Below are 22,673 nucleotides of genomic sequence, written 5' to 3' on the forward strand. Positions count from 1 at the left end.
TTATCTTTCCACCCACTTTTTGTGTGTTTCAAGATCTTATAACAAAGCAGTTAATTGGTGGAGGTCGTGAACAAGAGGGACTCTACTACCTGGACTGCCTCAAATAAATGTTGTCTCAACCAACAAAACTGAGACAAGTCTATGGCACAATCGGTTGGGACATCCATCCGCACAATCTCTTCATCTTCTTTTTCCTACCTTTACGGATATGTCAAAGTTAAATTGTGAAGTGTGTCAACTAAGCAAACACTAGAGGACCACATACTCACCTCGTCCAGAACTTAAAAGTATTGCTCCTTTTTTCATTGATGGCCCTTGAGTGTCTCAAACATTTCCACAGTCAAGTACTTTATTACATTTATTGATGATTTTACTCGTACCACATTGCTATTTCTTTTTAAAGAGCGATCTAAAATACCATCCATATTTAAATCCTTTTATGTTATGGTTGTCACTCAATTTGGTCAAAAGATCAAAGTACTCAGTACGTATTTTATTATCTCTTGCTGCTAATTCTTCCTGGCTGGTCTATCAGCTTGATGTGTAAAATGTTTTTCTCAATGGGGATATAAAAGAAGAAATTTATATGCAAAAACCACATGGATGTGTGGTTGAGGGGGAGTCGGTATGTCGATTAAAGAAACCCCTTTATGGTCTGAAACAGTCTCCTCGTGCATGGTTTGATAAATTTAGTCAAGCACTCATACGGGTCAGATTTCACAGATGTTCCGTAGATCACTCCGTGTTTCTTAAAGACACACCTAAAGGAAAAGTAATTTTGGCCGTATATGTTTATGATATTGTTTTAACCGGCAATGATCCCGAGGGCATTCAGGAAACCAAGGAAAAGATATGTGAAGAATTCAAGACAAAAGATCTTGGACTACTTTTTTTTTTTAAATGATGCTGATTTTTATTAAGACAAAAGCTCAAAAGAGCAATTTACAAAGGAGGGAAGTCTTCCCAAACAATGAGAGATTGTTGGGAAGTTCCAAATTTTGCCAATTTATCAGCCAAAGAGTAGGTTGATCTAGAAATGAGATTCCAATCACAATGAGTAGAAGATACAATGTCAGCAATACTATCAGTGATGGGCCAATGGTGCCAAGGGGGGAAGTTGTCTTTAGGACACCAACTAATAACCATTTTCGAGTCACCTTCAATGATTAATTTGCCATGGAGACGATCCTTGAAGATTTGGAGGCTGAATAGCAGAGCACTAACTTCAGCAATATTAGAATCGGCAATGTCCATCGGACCAGCATAAGAAAGAATAGTGTCTCCATTGTGACCTCTGAACACACCACCTACTCCAGCCGGCCTAGGACATCCAATATCACTACCATAAAAATTCAGCTTAATGCAGTCGCAAGGGGGGGATCCTAGATGGACATATGAACGATTAAATTCCAATTTTCCTGAAGGGAAACCCCCGATAGAGTGGCAAAATCCTTCCTTGTATGAAGCCAGCTCGAGATGAGGCCAACGGCATGAGAAGTCGTGTTGTCCGGGGTGCTAGCTTTGGAGTTGAATCTCTAGTTGTTCCGCTCGAGCCAAATGCACCATGGGCTGAAAGTATTAACTTGCCTAGCCGAGGAAGGAAAATAACTCGAACCATCTCAAAGGTGCCAAAGAGGTCCTGATGTAACCCCACTTGGAACCCAATTTTTTGAATTTTTTGAAAAATCTTCATCCAAACTTGCCACGAAAATCAACAGTGTAAGAGGACATGCTAGGCTCTCTTCGCACTCACCGTAAAGGGGACAAAAAAGATTGGGGGCGATGAAACCTCTTCTATGAAAGATCTTGGAATACTTAAATGCTTTCTAGGTATTGAAGTACTACAATCTAAACATAGGATTATACTATCTCCATTGAAGTATGTTATTTATCTATTGGAGGATACAGGAATGATGGGGTGTAAACTAGCAGAAACCCCTATGGATTCCAATACAAAATTATCTGCAGGCACTGGAGAAGATGTGGATATCGAAAAATATCTAAGACTTATGGGAAAACTCATTTATCTCTATATAACAAGGCTGGATATATCATGTACAGTAAGTGTGGTGAGTCAATACTTGCATAAACCACAACTTACTCATGGCAAGCACTAGAAAAAATATTGTGATATTTGAAAGGAGCTCCTGAAAGAGTACTTCTCTATAAGAACCATGGTCACTTCAACAAAGAAGGGTTCACAGATGCATACAGGGTCGGATCCCTGGATGACAGAAAATCTACCTCGAGATATTGTACAATGGTCGGAGGGAACTTGGTTACATGGAGAAGCAAAAGGCAGAATGTAGTTGCAAGGCCCAATGCAAAAGCAGAATACAGAGCCATGGCATACACAGTTAGTGAGCTTCTATGGATCAAATCCTTTCTCACTGAACTGGAATTCTATAAAGAAGCCATTATGGATCTACATTGCGATAATCAGGCAGCAATACATATCACCTCAAATCCGGTCTTCCATGAGAGAATAAAGCACATTGAGGTAGACTGCTATTTCATACGAGAGAAATTCCAAACCAGCATATTATCTCTCAAACATATCTCCTCACAAGGGCAAGTTGTAGACATTCTCACCAAACCAGTCACTCATAAGATCTTGTCCACCATTTGCAACAAGTTGGGCATTTACGATGTTTTTCCACCCCCAACTTGAGGGGGAGTGTTACAAGGTGGGACCCACCATGACCACACAAGCTAGCATGATGAGTCACCATGTGAGGTGGCATGATGAGTTATCACACAAGCTGGAATCTTTATCACATGAGTAGGAAGATTTGGCAATATTCCTTGATTAATGTAATCGATTTGTCTTCCCTTGATTTATGCAGATTTGGATAATCATAAATGATGTAATTAGGGATATTAGAGATCCTAACTTATCTCTGATATTCCCTAAATATGTAATAGAAATAATATAAATAGGGGTCTTGGTTGAAGGGTTCAATCAAGTTCTCCACTTCTCAACCTGTGGAAGAATCTCCCTCTAGCCTAAAGTTTTTTTCTCTCTTTTCTCTTCTCTCCTTTCTACCCGAGCTCTCTCTCTCTCTTTGCACTTTTTATTCTCCCTCTCTCCTCTTGCTCAAGGTTTCAATCATAGGGTCCTAAATTCAACAGGAACTTAGCACCGCTTCCGACAGGTAAGAAACTGGTGGATTGTAAATGGGTTTTTACCATCAAACATAATCCGGATGGGTCCATTACTCGCCTCGTCGCTAAAAGGTACACTCAATATTATGGAGTGGATTATGAGGAGACCTTTCCTGTTGCTAAGTTAAATTTGGTACATATCCTATTATCGCTTGTTGCTAACTCTTCATAGTCCGTCTATCAACTCGATATCAAAAATGTTTTCTTAAATGGTGATATACGCGAGGAAATTTATATGATTCAACCACCTAGTTATGTAGTTGAGGGGGAGTTCGTATGTCGCTTAAAGAAGTCCTTATATGGGCTTAAATAGTCCCCTTAGGGCTGGTTTGATAAATTTAGCCAAGCACTACTACGGTTTGGATTTCGTCGGTGCTCAGTAGATCCTTCGGAATTTATTAAAGATACCTCAAAAGGAAAGATATTATTGGCTGAGTATGTTGATGATATTGTCTTAACCGGCAATGATGCATATAGCATACAAGAAGTAAAAACATGATATGTCATGAATTTAAAACTAATTTTGATATTTTTTACAGGGATTAATTTCCTCCGTCATGGACTCCCAACCACAAATAATTTTGATATTTTTTATGGAGATGAAGTTCCTCTGTCATGGACTCCCAACCACAAATAATTTTGATATTTTTTACGGGGATGAAGTTCCTCCGTTGTTACGGTCCCAGGTCATGGATCGAGTAACACGGCATGGGATTTGTGAATCCAGCACTCAGAATTTACTCACTTCACGTCAAGGGTCTGTGTATGAGTATTTCTCCTTAACCAGTGCTTGGCCAGGAGGAAAGATCCTCTTTTGAGGGTCCTACCGAGTTGTTGTGCTAGGTAGAAGACCCCACAGCAATGCTGACCTTGCTAGAGCAAGGTGCTCTCTTTTCTTGGTCACGGCAAAGAGGGTTTGGCCCTTGGCCTCTTTGTTGCTGCTCTAGCTAAGAATGCAATCATTCTTTCCTAAATAACTTGAAACACGAGTTTGGGATAGATTAATACCTCTTCTTTGATGCTATGATCAGCTCCCATGTTGCACCAGGATTTGCTCAAGATTTGAGGATAAAAATCCTTACTTTGCTGCTTGATAAGGGAGTAATTGGGCCTCTCTTGCTGCTGCTGCCAAGAGGGAGGATAGACCTCCTCTTTGGGCTTGGAAAAGGGGCAGGAAGCTCCTTTTCTTAGTAGGGATGATGGTGGATGAATATGGGTGAAGATGGATGGCAATGGAGGGTGAAGGATAAGTTGGATTTTTGGACTAAACCCTAAACTCAAGATCAAGAGGTGATCTCAACCTATTTAGACTAGGTTATTCTAAAATCTCAAAGCTTCCTATTTCATTCATACCTATCCCTTAAATAGGGAGTTTTAGGGTTAGGGTTACAATAATTCCCCATAATGCCCTTACATATAAAGTAATTAGAAATAACTCCTACTTAAAACAATATAATAAATAAATCCTACTTAAAACAATATAAGAAATAAATCCTACTCAAAGAAATATAAGAATTAAATCCTATTGAGTGAGTTGTTGTTGTCTTCTTCGTTGTGTGACTCGGTGTGCTATTGAGTCCACAACATCCATCAGGGACTCCCAACCATAAATATTTTTGATATTTTTCACGGGAACAATAGCAGCAGTTGAAAATGGCCTTTGACCCATTTAACACGAACCAAAATAATCCTTGTAAAATGACCCATGAAATAATCTAATGCACATATTTTTTTCTAAATAATATGTTGACCAAGGAATAATCTATCAATGCTTTAAAAATAATAATCCAGCCAGAGAAAAAATTATCGAGCTGTGCCAAAATATGTATAAAATTTCAGCAAGTATACCGAGGAAGAAAATAATTGGCCCGAGTCAAGTTGATTCGGACCGGGTTGACTCGGACCGAGTTGGTCCAAGTTGACTCGGTCTGGATAAGAACAGAGTTCAAGCGTTGAACCGACGCTGGGAACTCGGCCAGTCCGGGTTGGCGCAGAACACTCGCGGCTCAGATTTAATCAACTCTTCCAAACTTAGGATGAATTAAATTTGGCAGCAGTGCTTCTTCCTCCTCTCGGCACCAAACTGAGCGGCTGTTCTGTTCAATTTTTTTTTTTCAGATTCTGGATTCTCTGAAAATAAATGAAAAATGGAAAGAAGTATCATCTTCCTCATGGTGATGATCCCGGCTTCTGAACTGAGCAGAACAAGAATGGGAATCTTTTTGGAATAAACCAGCCGACAGAGATGAGAGTAGTGTTGTGGTCCTGGGTTGAAGTACCTATGCCTTCCGCTCCTAATAGGCCGGTCTTTTGGGTAGTATTGACTAGGTGCTTAACATTTGGTATCAGAGTGGGTGCCCACCTCACGCGTTTGAATCCCGGAGGGGGCGACCTCTCGGAAGGGGTGACCTAGCGGAGGGGGCGACCTAGCGGAAGGGGCTACCTAGCGGAGGGGGCGACCTCAATGTGGAGTACGCCGTCGCTAGAGTAGGCCATCGCTAGAGTGGGTCATTGTGGACGTTGGCTCACGAAGTGATGTTAGGTTCCCTTGTCATGGATCGAGTCACCTGGCGATCACCTTTAGCTTCCAGATTGAATTGTGACGTGGAGAGAGATTTGGTATGCTTCGAACAACCAATTGCTGGAATAGAACGAGCCTTCGAAGGAGGCTCAACCTTGGACCTCGTTAGAGAGAGAATCTGATCTCACTAAACTAGATTTTGATTAATGCTTACCTTCATTCAGAATTCCGTCATCCATATAAAGGGTTGACATTTCCAAAAAAAAGCCATGAATTAGCCCCTACATTTAAAGCAAATTACTTTTAACCCTACCACTAAATTACCTGTAATTGACACAAGTTAACTCCTGCATCTAAGCAGTAACTCTAGATGCTATGGAGTCCATAACATCTCTCCCCTCCTAGAGAAAGAGCCCATCCTCAAGCTCAAAGGTGGGATAGAGGGCTCTAAATTCCTCTAACGGTTCCCAAGAGGCTTCCACAAGATCTGTCTCAGCCCAATGGACTAAAATTTTCCATACTTCATTGACTCGGCGAGCTTGGAAGACATGAGCTGGAGTGGGCAGCCCACGACCATCCTGTAGTGCTGGCAGTGGAGTGTGCAACATAGGTGAGTTGCCCTTGAACGGTTTTAGCAATGAAACATGGAAGACATCATGAATTTTGGCGTCTTGAGGTAACTGTAGACAATAAGCCACGCTGCTAATGCGATCCAAAATCTGGAATGGCCCATAGTATTTTGGTGAAAGTCTGTGTCTTTTGGATGCGGTGAGGGACAACTGACAATACTGATGAAGGTGCAACCACACAAAGTCTCCAGGTGCATAAGATTGGTCACGATGGCGTTTGTCGTATGTGTTCTTCATTAGTACCTGAGCCTGTTGTAAGTTCTCTTTGACCTGGGCTAACATACAGTCCCTTTCCTCTAAAGCCTGGTCTAGAGCAGCCACCCGAGAAGAGCCAACAATATAAGAGACGAGTTGAGGGGGTTCCTGACCATAAACCACTCGGAAGGGAGTAGCTTTGAGAGCTGTGTGGTATGAAGTATTGTAACAAAACTCAGCCCAAGCGAGCCAGCGGACCCAAGTTTTAGGATTATCTCCCACAAAGCAACGCAAATACATCTCAAGGGCCCAGTTGACTACTTTGCTTGCCCATCTGTCTGAGGGTGGTACAGATGGTAAGTTGAAGAGAAAGGCAATTTAGTGCCATGTAATTTGAAAAGCTCCTTCCAAAAAGTGCTAGTAAATATTGCATCTCTATCACTGGTATGGATTCCGGTAGGCCATGAAGTCGGACAATATGGTCAGAGAAAGTTTGAGCTATATGGGAAGCTGTATATGGATGTGATAAAGGAATGAAATGGCCATACTTCGAGAAACGATCCACCGCTACCAAAATAATAGATTTACCAGAAGATTTTGGTAGACTATCAATGAAATCCATGGAGATATCCGCCCATACCTGAGTAAGGAGCTATAGGGGCTACAGCAAGCCCACGGGGCTTAAGGTTTCTGATTTATTTCATTGACAGATCTGGCATGCGGAGACATAATCAACGACCATTATGTTCATTACTTTCTAATAGAAGTTACGACTAAGCCGGAAATATGTCCTCTACTGTCCTTCATGAGTACTGTCATGATATGTTGAAAGAATGGTGGGAAGTAATGCTGAGGTAGACTGAAGATAAAGCCGTTGCTTGTACAGGATAAGGTTGTCCTGGAGGGCCCAGTTGTTGTCCATGTTCTGCTACTCAATGCTATTCAGCAAAGCTAGGAGTTCTGTCGTTTGTTGTATTTCATCCCGAATGGAGTCCAGCAGCAAGAACCGAGGTTGACTGATGGCATGGAGTTGGGGCACTGACACCTCTTTGCGTGATACTGCATCTGCGGCTTTGTTGAGTTGGCCTGGTTTATATTCCACCCGAAAATCGAACCCCATCAATTTACTTAGCCAATGTTGTTGAGGTGAAGTGGTAATGCGTTGCTCCAAAAAGTACTTAAAGTTGCGGTGGTATGTGCAGATGAGGAAGTGGCAACCCCATAGATATGGCCTCCAATGCTGAATGGCTTTGGCTAAGCCGATAAGTTCACGCTCATATGCGGCTAATTTGTGATGGTGTGTTGAAAGTTGTCTGCTGAAATAGGCAATGGGATGGCCCTGTTGTTGTAAGACCGCACCCATGCCGCCCCCAGAAGCATCACATTCAAAAATAAAGAGGTCCTCAAAATTTGGAAGTTGGAGCACTGGAGCTGTAGCTAAGGCGTGCTTGAGTTGAGCAAAGGAGGAGGACGCTGCATCTGACCAAATGAAGGCTTTCCGTTTTAGTAAACTCGTCAGAGGAGCTGCCATTTGGCCATAATCACGCATGAACTTGCGATAGTATCCGAATAAGCCCAAAAATCCTCTTAACGTAGTTGTCGAGTGTGGATCGGGCCAGTCGATAATGGCCTGAATTTTAGTACTATCTGCTTGGATGCCAGAGTCAGATATGACATGGCCCAAATAAGAGACCTCCGGAGCACTGAAAGAGCATTTGGAGTGCTTGAGAAATAAGTGATGGGCACGTAGTATGTTAAACACAGAGTGCAAATGTTGTATGTGGTCTTCCCAGTTGTGGTTATAGATCAAAATATCATCAAAGAAAATAAGTACATATTTCCGTATGAGTGGGTGAAATACCTCATTCATGAGTGCCTAGAAAGGGGGGTTGATGAGCCCAAGTGGCATGACGAGAAACTCGAAGTGGCCATGATGTGTATGGAAGGTATGGAAGGCAGTCTTCTTCACATCTGCAGGGTGTACTCTGATCTGATGGTACCCAGAATGCAAATCCAGTTTAGTAAAGAATTTTGTGCCATGTAGTTCATCCAAGAGTTCGTCCACTACTGGAATAGATTATCCTTGACTATTTGTGCATTTAATTCTCTATAGTCAACACAAAAACGCCAAGTGTGGTCCTTTTTCTTGACTAATAACACTGGAGACGAAAATGGAGACCTGTTGGACTGGATAATGCCTTGCTCCAGCATTTTTTTGGCATTGCCGTTCTATTTCATCTTTCTGGTAAATGTGGGTAATGGTATGGCCTCACCACTACGGGCTCAATGCCCATTTTCAGATGAATCCGATGGTCACAGGTTCTGATAGTTGGAAGTGACTGTGGCTCCATAAATAAATCCTCAAATTCAGTAAGGAGAGAGTTTAAGTTACAACAGTCAGACTCAACCACCTGTATTTTCTGTAGTGTGCAAGGTGAGTGTGCATGAGTCCCATGAAGGGTGATGTGTTTCTGGCCAGAAGTGAAACTCATAGTTAAGGACATGAAATCCCATAATATCGGACCCAACTATTGAAGCTACTTAATACCCAATACCAAATCAAACCCAGCCAAGGGAATGACCAAGAAATCAGCTACAAAGTGGTGGCCTTCAATAACAAACTGGACTGCTGAACATAAGCCGACGCTGGTAACCGTTTGCCCATTATCTACTGAGACCGAGAGGCCAGAATTGTGCTGAATTAGCAAGCCCAACTGTTGTGCTGCTGGTTGGCTGAGGAAATTGTGGGTGCTGCCCGAGTTGACTAGTGCAAGTAACATGAGGTTTTGGATGCCAGCGTGGACCTGCATAGTGTTGGTGCTGTGTAACCCGGTCATGGCGTGTATGGAAATTGTTGGTTGTTCCACTTCGGTATCTTCCTCATCCACTGGTGGTGTGATATCTTCTGGATCCTCCACCTCTTACCAAAACAGCCTTTTGCAAACATGCCACATCTGGTATTTTTCATCACAATTAAAATGCAGCCCTTGAGCCCTTCTCTGGTCCATTTCTGATTTGGATAGGCGTCTAATATATTGTGCTGGGGGTGTGGTCTTGGTAGTCTCTAATGTAGGAGAAGGAGGTGTCCCTTGGCGCAGAGGGGTGTTGTGGTTTGTTGGGGCACTTGGTGGTACTCGGCCTGGCCAGGGGGGTCTACGCCCCTTCATACTTCGTTGCTTGCTGTCCAATGTACGTGCCAAATTCATAGCATGTGCTAAAGATGGGGGTCATGTAATTACACCTCGAGACGAAGTGCCTCAACCAGGCCAGCAGTAAACAAATGGACATATTGACTCGGACGCACAAACTGATTGGCTCAAGCAAGCCGTTCTTGAAATAATTTCTGATAATGCTTGATAGACCCTGTTTGTTTGAGATTGACCAAATCTCCTAGATGCTTGCTGCGTGCTGGTGGACCAAACCTCCACATGCATTAGTCTTTAAAAATTTCCCAATCGTACACATTATGCTCAGAATTAAATTGATGATACCACAATTGCGCTTCATCGAGCATGTGAAAGGCAGCTAAGGAAACCTTGTCCTCGGGCTGGGTTCTTTGATTCCAAAAGAATTGGTCACACCGGTGCAACCATATCAAAGGTTAGTGGACCCATCATAAGTGGGAAAGTCGAGTTTGGTATACCTGGGCACTGTGGGATGGTTGTTGATGTGAGTCCCCCCTAGAACAGGTTGTGTTGGGCACAGAGGATCCATTGGTGGTGGCAGGGGTGGGGGTGGTGGTGTTGGTGGTTCGAATTATTGGGAATGGTAGTGTCCCGCGTCATATACACTTCCATTCGAAGAGTGAATTGCTGAAAGGAATCCCGAAGCTCCATTAATTTTGTGCGGACAAAGGCGACGGAGTGCTGAGTTTCCATTCTAACTTCTTCCACAAGATTACACATATCATTAGGGGAAGAGGAATCACCAACAGAATGTTTGGTTCCCTTGCCATGGATCGAGTCACCCGGCGATCACCTCTAGCTTCCATATTGAATTATGATGTAGTGAGAGATTTGGGATGCTTCGAACGACCAATTGCTGGAATAGAATGAGCCTTCGAAGGAGGCTCAACCTTGGACCTCGTTAGAGAGAGAATCCGATCTCACTAAACTAAGTTTTGACTAATGCTTACCTTCATTCAGAATTCCGTCATCCATATAAAGGGTTGACATTTACAAAACGAAACCATGAATTGGCCCCTACATTTAAAGCAAATTACATTTAACCCTGCCACTAATTTAACCTGTAATTGACACGAGTTAACTCATGCATCTAGCAGTAACTCTAGATGCTATGGAGTGCATAAAAAGTACCTTCCAAAATGGCAACAATATCTCTTCTTCCAAAATGACAACATGGCTGGATACAACCACGAGACTTTCTGCAAAACAGAGATAACAATAATGGAGAGCGATCCAAGATAGCCATGAACTCGGATTAAAAATAGTAACAGAAGCGGGAAAATAGAGACTCCCAAAGTGGCGTCTTCCGAACTGGTTTTCGACTTCTAATGGAAACCGAGGCGGGATATCCAGTGACTGAGTGATCGCCTAGTCCCCAAAAATTGGAAATACCGATGTTGATGGTGGAGCAGAGTCGAGCGGCAGAAATGCTGGCTGACAAGCAGTGCCTCCGCTCTTCGTTCGATCCCTCCGCTCTTCCTCTAGTGCCTCCGCTTAGACGTTCAGTATGCCGCTAGACATCTCACTACCTAGGGTGATTTTTTGAACACCAATCTCTCCAATGTAATAATCGTCCATCATAGCTCTTGCGCTCGTACTATGCCCAACATCTTCAAAGTCGTCGGTTGCTTCCTTACCTGTAGCAGATAATAGAACCTCATCCCCTCTAGGGTGGTCCTCTAAGAATTTTGTTGCCAACAGTCCTTAATTGTGCCAACAAGTCCTTGATTGTGTTATGCGTGGAAGCAAAAAAATAATGCACAAGAAACAAATAAAAGGAGGAGGAAATTTTTTTTCTAACCCTACACAGAGGAGAATAAATCCTTAAAAACCATAGTCGGAGTCCTGAAAATCAACGCTCTGATACCATGTTAATTTTCAGAACTCCATGAATTTAGCTCATGGAAAAAAAGGGAGAGAAACCCATTGGAAGAAAACTGGAGGACGAAGGGTTATGGACTTTATTCCTAACCCTCCCCCTGAAGCTCTATTTATAGATTTATGAAACTACTGTATTATAATAATACCCCCGAACTTAGGGTTTAGGGTTTAGGGTTTTAACCCTGGAACTTTAACTTCATTACATCAATGCTATCTCTATGAGATGACCCTATATTTACCATCCTGCCATCTTGTATGTGGGCCTATGGGTCGTCTCCTTGATATGTGGGTCTATGGGCTTTCTCCTTGATATGTGGGCCTTGAGCTCGTCTTCTATATCTCATGAGCCTTCTCCTTGATCTGTGGGCCTTGAGCTCGTCTTCTATATCTCTTGGTTGCATGGGTCTTCCTTGGTCTTATAGGTTTGGGCCCATCTTCTAATACACTTGGATATGTGGGCCTTCCTTGGTGGTGCAGGCTTGGGCCCTATCATCCAACAACATCGAATTGAGTCGAGCCCGAACCTGCCTATGTTCAGGTTGGGCTTGATTTAAATATTTCGAAGTCATGCTTGATCTGAGCTCAGCCTCAAGCCTAAAATTGTAATCAAGCTCGAGCCCAATAATTTTAACTGAGTTCGAGCTCCAACCTACATTTTAAATTTGCATAAAATACATGTCAACTGTATATAAAATTATGCATATATTTTACATAAAATTGGGCATAACCACTGTACATTAACCCTTCATAAAATTGTCTATACAATCTCCATACTATTATGCATAAAATTTATTTAGTAATTAAACATAAAAACATCATTGAAATGTCACTATCAAATTAAAATCACCCAAGTAAAAACTATACATCCAGTATAAATTTATAAACTCTAGCTCTTTCTCTTCGTGCTAGAAAATAACATACCAAGTCCCTGTTCGCATGACCAAAATCTAAACCTATGACAAAAAAATAATAAAACTTATTATTGTCTGATAAAAAAATACTCTTCCACAATTAATTACTTAATGTAGTGAAAAACTTTTAAAATTACCAAGATGAGAAAAAGATGAAAAATCAAGTAACTAATAGCATTATCTCCACAATCTTCTTCTTAGGCAATAATCATCAAACAAAATTTTAATAAATAAAACTAAAAAATTTACTCAAAAAATATCATAATAAAAAATTATTCTAAAGTAGCTCACCTTGTGATTTTTCTTGACATCGTGAAGAGCCCGAACCCAATCACTGCTATAAATCAAAGCTTGAACTGTATTTGGTGCCAATGAAGAATGATGTGGGTCTATTACTCTACCACCAGTACTAAAGGTAGACTCTGAAGCTACTATGGATATGGGAATTATAAGGATGTCTGCTGCCATCTTAGATAATACCAAAAATTTCAAAATTTTCACTTTCCACCATTCTAAAATAGCAAAATCATATTGTGAAGTTTCCTAAAAAATATATACATCTTTAATTTTCCAATTTTGACCTTGGTGAATTCACTGCTTCCACTTGTTTCACATAAGTTATTAAGTTTGACCAACCTGAACTTGATGAAGAATATGACCTACGACTTGTGGAAACACCCATAGAGTTAGTATTTGAAGCATTCCCATCATTACTAATCTCCACAATATAGATGAATACATATTCATCATAAATCTCACATATGCTTTGTCAAACTAATTTTATATTCATTGTAGCTTCCTCCTCGGAATATATCATTGGAAAACACATTTTGATCAATCATAATTTGGCCCTTGGATCCAAAACTGAAGCAACAACCAATAAAAAATTTCATTCACCCCAGTACTTCTGCAATTTCTCTTTCATTCTACTCACCATTGTCCTAATGAAAACATTTTCATTTGTAGATTGAAAATTCAGAACTTCTGTTACCCTATATACCTCATTAAGGTACAAATTAGAAGTAGGGTAGTCACTCCCATAAATTATATTAGTCACTAAATTAAAAGGTTCTAGAATCCTATACACTATTTCAACCTTATCCCATTCATCAAGACTTGGCAAACAATCATAAGTTGGTTCTCTATTTTGAAATCTAGGAAATGCATCTTTGAATTTTAATGCAGAAGACAATGTCATAAGTGAAGTTTCAACGAGTTGGACAATCAATAACCAACCTTTTTTTGACCTAGTTGTAGTTGTTGCACAATTTCAGAAAAAGTGCAAAGTCTAACCTTAGTCAAATTTTATGAACTTGATGCTCTCATGCAAATTCTCAATGATATCCTTAATTTGAGCAAGACCATCTTAGACTAATAAATTCAGTATATGAGCACAACAACGTACATAAACCAATTTCCTATTTCTTGAAAAATCATCTTTCGAAACTCTCAGACAAACAACATTATATGCATCGTTATCAACTGAGATACTAAATACTTTATTTTCAATTTCCCAATCTTTCAAATACTTGTAAATAGCATTTACTATGTCAACACCACGAGGAGGAGGAACATGCACTAAACTCAAGACTCCTTTTTGTAGCTTCTAATTACTATCAATAAAATGCCTAGTAATAACTTTGTATTCAATTTTTTTTTTTTTAAGACGTCCAAAGATCTCTTTTAATAAAGTTTTCAATTTCCTTTTTTCTACATCGTACATCTCCATACACTCCTTAAGGGTCTTCCAAGATATTTTTTCATAATTCACATTTTCCATCTTCATAAAAAAATTAAATCCCTCCTCTTCTACTATCATGAATGAATGCTCATGCATAAGTATCCAATGTGCAATTAGTACTCTCATTCTAGCTTGATCACTTTTGCCTCCAAAATCCATAAAAGGAAGACCGGATGGACTTTGATCAACATTAGACCCTACTGGTTGAAAGTTTATGGTTTTTTGTTTTCTCACTGCCCTTTATCTACTAGGATAATATTTCAAATGTCGACTCATTTGTGTGGTCACTTCACTACAAAAAATACTCAAATTGGTTTTACAATGAATACATTGAGTTTTTTTATACCATCTATAAGTGAGACTTCTTTGAATTCCAACCACACATGAGACCTTTTTTTTTTCTTTTTGAACTATGGATAAGTTGAATTTATGGAAAATTGAAATACTTCATTGACATCAATAACTTGTTGTAATCAGAGTACATGAACCTCTATTTATAATAGAGGAAGATAGTAGAGTCCAATTACAATAAAACTACCATTGTCCCAATTACAACCAAACTCTAATAGTTAAAGATAAGTCCTAACATAATTAAATAACTCAATGTAGATAAAGGACAAACATAACTCAAACTAAAACTCTTCTTTGATGTGACCATAAGATAAGATACTTTTGTGAGTCCTTCTTGATCTTCCAACTGATGTGATAAGGATTCCAGCACGTGGTAGTCATTGTGGGTCCTACTTCTTATGGGCTTGGGCCCATCTTGTGGGCCTTCCAAGGTCGTGTGACCTATCTTATAATAATATTAGATATGTAGGCCTTCCTTGGTCCTCCCTCAAGCTGGGGGTGAGAGAACAACATGAACTCCCAGCTTGCTGCAAATGATGTATAAAATATTTTTTTATAAAATGGCACATCTTCCAATATACCTTCATCTTCCAACATTCCCCCTCACACTGTTGCGTCCTTCCATGAGGCCCTGCTGGTATAATATAAGTGGGAGTAAAAATCACTCCTTGTCGGTAAGCCATTGCTTCATACTTCAGTCCTAATGTTGGATGTAAGGCACGCTTCGTCTTCTATCGGTAGTGTGTCTATCGGCATTGCTCTGAAGTGTCCACCACCATGTCCTTCCACAGGACAACGATTCTCAAGTGGTAGGAGTCATAAAAGCCATTATAGGGAGCCGACGGGCGGGCGGGGAGAGAGGGGGGGGGTTGGATGACGTAGATGTTTTAATAACTTCCTTCATCATGGTTTCCCAACCATGATATTTTTTGACAGGGCCTATCATGGTTTCCCAACTGTGGTATTTTTTTATAGGGTATCCAGTGTCATGGTTTCCCAACCGTGATATTTTTTAATGGGGTAAAATAAATGATGATATGAGGCCACCTCTTCTTCAATAATAATATTCCCAAAGACACAAAATACCAACAACTGTATATAACACGACCATCTTCCAACACATATAACACGAACCAAATAATAAACTTTGTAAAAGAACCCATGAAATAATCCAATATAAAAATTTCTTCATAGATGCACAGGCTTCATCTTTTTTGCTTCCCCTTTCTTTTGGTCACATAAACGTATTCACAACATATGAAATAATATACCTCTTTCTTGTACTTCTTGTACTTCTCCCCCTTAAGCTGGAAGGTAATGACAGTGATCCCAGCTTGAACCAAATATCATAGATGTAGCATTAGGCCCAAATAGCAGAGATATATAAATAAGCCCTCAAACCAGGGAGAAGTGAGATATTTTCCTGATATATCAACTAAAAAAGTGACACAAAACAATCGGCTTAAATTCAGATTTTTAATTTAACAGAATATCAACATGACCTTTGATCCTTCCAATGAGAATATTTCTTTAAATATAGATCAGATTAACATGAAATTTTCTCATTATGAAATTAGACTTAAATAATTTTCATCCAAGTATAAATTATCTTCATAAAATATAATTATCAGAAGATAAATGATCTGATAGATTTCGGACTCTATCATATGGCTGAACTAAGTACTGTTTCTAATTTTTTTTCCAGAATGAACATTGACTCTTCCAAGAACAATATTGCCTTATAAAAAAATCATACCGAGAATTATTTAAATAAGTAAGAAAATAGACTTATGTATCTTCATTTTGATACATAATTCTCCATATAAAGTCTCTTTCTTGATAGCATAAAATACCTCAGAAGTTGAGGCTTTCTATTGCTGCTCAAACCTCTTTTTCAATCTGATCTTTGCTGCTTCAAATATCGATTTCTCTTTGTAGATAAATCAGATAAAAAATTGGTTGAATAGGTAAAATAATAGAATTACATATATTTATTTTGATATATATTTCTCCATATAAAGTCTAGTTCTTGATAGCAAAAAAACCTTAGAATCTGAAGATTGTTGTTGTTGCTCGAACCTTTTTGAAATCTGACCTTCAGTCATTCAATTATTGACATCTCTCTATAGATAACTTCGATTGGAACAATTCACTTTTATTTGGAAAGTATTCTCAAATATATTTCCATCAATATATAATTTTTAATAAGAAAAACTCCGTATAGTGATAAAAAAACTCAACGAAATCTACAAGTATAAGGATTGAAAAAAAATAACTACTAACCTAGACTTAGGATTTAGGGTTTGGAGAAAAGGATCACATTACCTCCGTGAGTTGACCAAGTCAACTCACAGAACCTACTCTGATACCATGTTGAATTTTTAGAAAAGTGAAATACTTCATTGACATCAACAACTTGTTGTAATCAGAGTACATGAACCTCTATAGAGTCCAATTACAATAAAACTATCATTGTCCCAATTACACCCAAACTCTAACACTTAAAAATAAGTCCTAACATAATTAAATAACTCAATATAGATAAAAGAGAAACATAACTCAATATAGATAAAAGAGAAACATAACATAGAACCTTTTGTGAGTCCTTAATCTTCCAACTGATGTGATAAGGATGCCAGCTCATGGTAATCATTGTGGGTCCTACTTCTTATGGGTTTGGGCCCATCTTGTGGGCTTTCCTTGGTCATGCGACCCATCTTATAAAAATCTTAGATATGTAGGCCTTCCTTGGTCGTGTGAGCTTGAGCTTATCTTCCAACAGGATAGAGTCACCGTCTTCCTCATTTAGGGTACTTTCATCCAGACTCACTTCTATTACATTAGTAGTTCTAGAGGGATATGACTCTATTGGAGTTATGTCATTTTCTATGGCCACACTAGAACAAGTGTTAACTACTGATGTCAATTGAAACCCTAAAACTAATATATATATATATATATATACATATATATATATATATATATAGAGAGAGAGAGAGAGAGAGAGAGAGAGAGAGAGAGAGAGATAAAGAAGAAACTATATGAGCCTTTCTACTACACCATCTATTATACTGTTGATTTCAGTTCTCTAATTTCATTTAAGACTTGGAATTGGAATCCCTTTTTTTTTGTCAAATTACTGTGAAAATTCGCTAATGAATAACAAGCCCTTCCATTAGAAAATTCTCTAAGATTATTGAAAATAATCTAATGGAGGACTTGTTATTCAATAGTATAAACTATGGATATCTGAGGCACTCAAGATAGTATCAACTATGGATAGGAGCTTCGAGTAGTAGAGCTGGAAAACTGAAAAAGCGACATTACCTCAGAGAAATGAGTAGGAAGAAGCTTCTGACACAGCACGAGGCATTCGTTCACAATAATTTTAAAGCAAAATCGAAGAAAAAGAATGGAATACAACATATCTAGAGTAGATAAAATGCAAAAAATCTTTGTTTTGTCTACAATGAAAACAAAATATAACTAGAAGATAATGAATAAAAAAACTTATCTATGTTCCGCCACTTCCATCGGTGAGGAAGAAGATCGAAGAGGAAGAAATCAGAAAGGAACAATGAATAAAATAAGATGAAATCAAATAAAAAACCAAAGCCCCAAATCATCATTTTTGCTTGCAAACTTACTGAAACACTGACAAATCATGACTAATCTGAAGAATGAAGCATCGATCGGTGGGTCGGCTCACGAGCTTCTGAACCAAACCATGGTTTGCTTGAGCTTTTCGATCTCAAATTTAGTTTGAGATCGAGATAAACGAAACTGAACCAGCCAGAATCGAGTCGAGCTAGAGCAGCTTGCAAACCGGTTCGGATCAATGCCACCCCTACTTTTCACCACTTTAATGCCCAAAAAGTGTTTCATCGGTCCTAAGTCTTGGTTTGAAAATGTGAAAACAAATGAAACTTGGTATCCTCTATAAAAGAAATATTACTCCCAAATAATTTAATGTCATCTACAACTTGGCTGAATTTTTCTTACCAAGCATTGAGGACTTTGCTTCGACCTATAAATCGTGTTCTTAAGTCTGCATACTTTATTTGTCTCCCTGTGAGAAATAAATCCTGGAGGTTGTACCATATATACCTCTTCTTCCAAATCATCATATAACAAGGCATTTTTAATGACCCATTGACGTAGGGACCATCCCTGATTCATTGTAACTAAGAGAAAAATACGTACAGACAATAAACGAGCAAAATACTGCTTTCTTAACTAATTCTCATCTGTAGTAAATGGATAATATACATTGATCTCCTGCCATATGCCAAGAAATGCACTATAATATTTTGTAATAGTTCAATTTCCTCCTTTCAACCCCAAAAAGTCTGTATACAGCTCATAAACTTGAGAGAGATTACTCTCTTGTGCAAATAAAGATTCTATAGATAGACACATAGCCTTTGCTATCTCACAATTCATCACCTGATTTTTAAATGTAGAATCAATACTATTGATAATCTAGGTCATAGCTTGACTATCCTCTGTCTCCCAATCATCATCTAGAGGCACTGGGGGATCATGTCGGATAAAGTCCAACTTCTTTCTACCCTTAAGATTCATTTCGATAGACTTAGCCCAGTTAATATAATTAGACTCTGTCAACTTTTCGAAGTAATCATGATGGTATCATTTCCATCAAACCCAGAATTTCCTCTAATTGAGGTATAAATTTCTCCTGTCTTAGCCATAATACTGATATATGATCACACGATAACCAATTACTGATTTATCACCAAGGTGAGCCCCACTCACAAAATTAGGGTTAAGGGACAAAAATAGGATATGCACACTTCAACAAAGCAATAACCAGTAATTGAGAACTATTTCAACCAATATCAAGCAAAAATAGTAGCAATTAGGGCAAACATCATCAATTGGGTGTTGACGTAGGCATCCAACACAGGGTTGGGTGATGCAGATCTCAAAAAACCCAATTAAGGCAATCAAAATATAGAAAGTCCTTCAATAATCCAAAAAAAAAAGTAACCCTATGGTTATGGCAGTGAAAGGGAGAAACCCTAATGGTGGTGCCCCAAATATAAAGAGAAAATTAGGGCAACCGCAGTCCAAGAGTATAATTCCAAAATTTCCCTTAACCTTAATGAAATAGTAGTTAATATATCGTGGATTCGCGTACTGACTCGGGGTAGAGCGTTGATTAGGCTCCACAACTTAAAAAAAGTGTTGGAAGATGGGCTCCAGCCCACATGACCAAGGAAGACCCACATATCTAAGAGTATTATAAGATGGGCCCAAGCACATAAGAAGTAGGATCCAACATGATTACCACGAGTTGTCATCCTTATCACATAAGTTGGGAGATAAAAAAGGACTCACAAAGATAACCACAAGCAGACATTTTTATCTTATGGTCACGTCATAGAAGAGTTCTAGTTTGAGTTATGTTTGTCTTCTATTTATATTGAGTTATTTAATTATGCTAAGGTTTATCCTTAAGTTTAGAGTTTGGGTGTAATTGGGACAAAAGGATTGGAAACAAACTTCTATGATGCTTGCCCAGTTGACACAACTCACACTGAAATGAAGAACTCAAAGAAAGGTCTAGAAAGACTTGAGTCAGTTTCGCTGTAGACGAATGACCTAACGACAAGTGCCATTGTAGAGGAGAATATGTGGTTTGTAACGCCTGGATATTATTCTACCGATGGTTCTCTAGGTAGTATAGCCCTTCTCTCTCATGAGCATAACCAATCGCCTTCCTCAATGCGAGATCTTTAAAAACACAATGTGTAGGATAAAATGTGAGAGAGCAACTCATGGACTTGGCTAACTAACTAACTGACAACAAATTTGAAGGAAACTTGGGAACAAAAAACACTAACCGAAGAGACAAAAATAAAGTCAGAGTAACGTTGCCTATTCTTCGAATAGGAGAGGTAGAACCATGCCAAAAGAGTCAAGTGGAAATCAAAAGATAAAAATTCTATCATTCTGCATCGGTCATTAATCAATCAATGTCTTTTGATTGATCAACTTAAGCAATTTATCAATCAATCAAAATAGAATGATCAATCATTCACAGCGGAAAGTGAGAAGTTCAAGAGTTTCAAACGATTTTTAACCCAATCTCTTCACTACAAGTAATTTCAAAACCATAATCCAACAATTTTTCAGAGCTCCAGTGCCACACAACCTCTTCCATTTCAATTTTTGAGAGATTCCCTTCTCAAATTCGTGGTTAAAATCTTCTATTTCTCCAAAAAACCTATTTTCTAAAATGGTTCAAATGAAAGTAATGGCAAAGAAGAAGACCCCATCGAAGGAACCAGAGGCTAGTGAATAAATACCGAATTGGTGAGACCAGTTTCACACTCGGCAACGATGGGGTAGGTACTTTTCTAGTTTTGGTTTTAAGAATATAGTGGAGCCATGTAGATTAGATGTAGAGTTTTGTAGAAGAGAAATAGATGGATTTGAAGGGGGGTTGTTCTCATCCTATAGAGGACTATTGGGAAGAGAGGAACCAATTTTCTAAAATGGTTCAAATGAAAGTAATGGCAAAGAAGAAGACCCCATTGAAGGAACCAAAGGCTAGTGAAGAAATGCCAAATTTTGGAAAGCAGTTTTGCACTCGGCAACAACGGGGTAGGTAATTTTCTAGTTTTGGTTTTAAGAATATAGTGGAGCCATGTAGATTAGATGCAGAGTTTTGTAGAAGAGAAAAAGATGGCTTTGAAGGGATGCTCTCATCCTATAGAGGACTGTTGGGAAGAGAGGAGCATGTGTACCCACTCCTAGTCAAAGTATTTTATTCGAATTTGGAGGTGGAGGAGCTAGGGTCCAAAAATCTGAAAATCACCTTGTACGTGAAGAAGACCACCATCTTGATTCAGTCTATGAAGCTGGAAGACCTCCTTGGCACCACTTTTATGGGCATGACTCACTACATCAAGGAAAATTGGTCGGTCAACCTTCATCAAGATTGCCCACAAAACATTCAAGATGCAATCCAACTTGTATTCTGGCTGATTGTCGGGAGTTCTTATGAGGTCAAGATCAAAGACCTTTTGATGGGTTAGAGGGTGATTATGGAGATAGTGACCCATGTCCTCAATCCAAGGAAGGACCTCACCACTGCCAACATATTTTGGAAGTTGGCAATTACCCTGAAAACACAGCTTAACTTTGGGTATTGTTCAATTTATGAAAAAATAAAATACTTCATTGACATCAATAACTTGTTGTAATTAGAGTACATGAACCTCTATTTATAATAGAGAAAGGTAGTAGAGTCCAATTACAATAAAACTACCTTTGTCCCAATTACACCCAAACTCTAACACTTAAGGTAAGCCCTAGCATAATTAGGTAACTCAATATTGATAAAAGACAAATATAACTTAAACTAAAACTCTTCTTGGTCGTGACCCTAAGATATTACTGTGAGTCCTTCTTGATCTTCAACTGATGTGATAAGGATGCCAGCTCTTGGTAATCATTGTGGGTCCTACTTCTTATGAGCTTGGGATCATCTTGTGGGCCTTCCTTGGTCATTTGGGCTTGATCTTATCTTCCAACACTCCCCCTCAAGTTGGGGGTGAGAGAACAATATGAACTCCCAGCTTACTGCAAATGATGTATAAAATATTTTTGTATAAAATGGTACATCTTCTAATATGCCTTCATCTTCCAACATTCCCCCTCACATTGTTGCGTCCTTCCATGAGGCCCTGCGGCATTATAAGTGAGAGTAAAAATCACTCCTAGCTGGCAAGCCATTGCTTCATACTCCAGTCTTAATGCTGGATGTAGGCACACTCCATTGCTATCAATAATATGTCTATCGGTTGCTCTAAAGTGTCCACCACCGTGTCCCTCCATAGGACAACAACTCTCAAGTGGTAGGAGACATAAAAGCTATTACAGATAATTTTTTATCTTTTTGACGGGGAAAAATAAATGATGACATGAGGCCACCTCTTATTCAATAATAATGTCCCCAAAGAGACATAATAGATGCAGCTGAATATAACATGACCATCTTTCAACACATATAACACGAACCAAATAGTAAACTTTGTCAAAGAACCCATGAAATAATCTGATATA

This window comes from Aristolochia californica, unplaced genomic scaffold (assembly GCF_029961685.1).
Source record: "Aristolochia californica isolate CCGP_79_NKW_82.1479 unplaced genomic scaffold, dmAriCali1.0.hap1 SCAF_9, whole genome shotgun sequence".
NCBI lineage: Eukaryota > Viridiplantae > Streptophyta > Magnoliopsida > Piperales > Aristolochiaceae > Aristolochia > Aristolochia californica.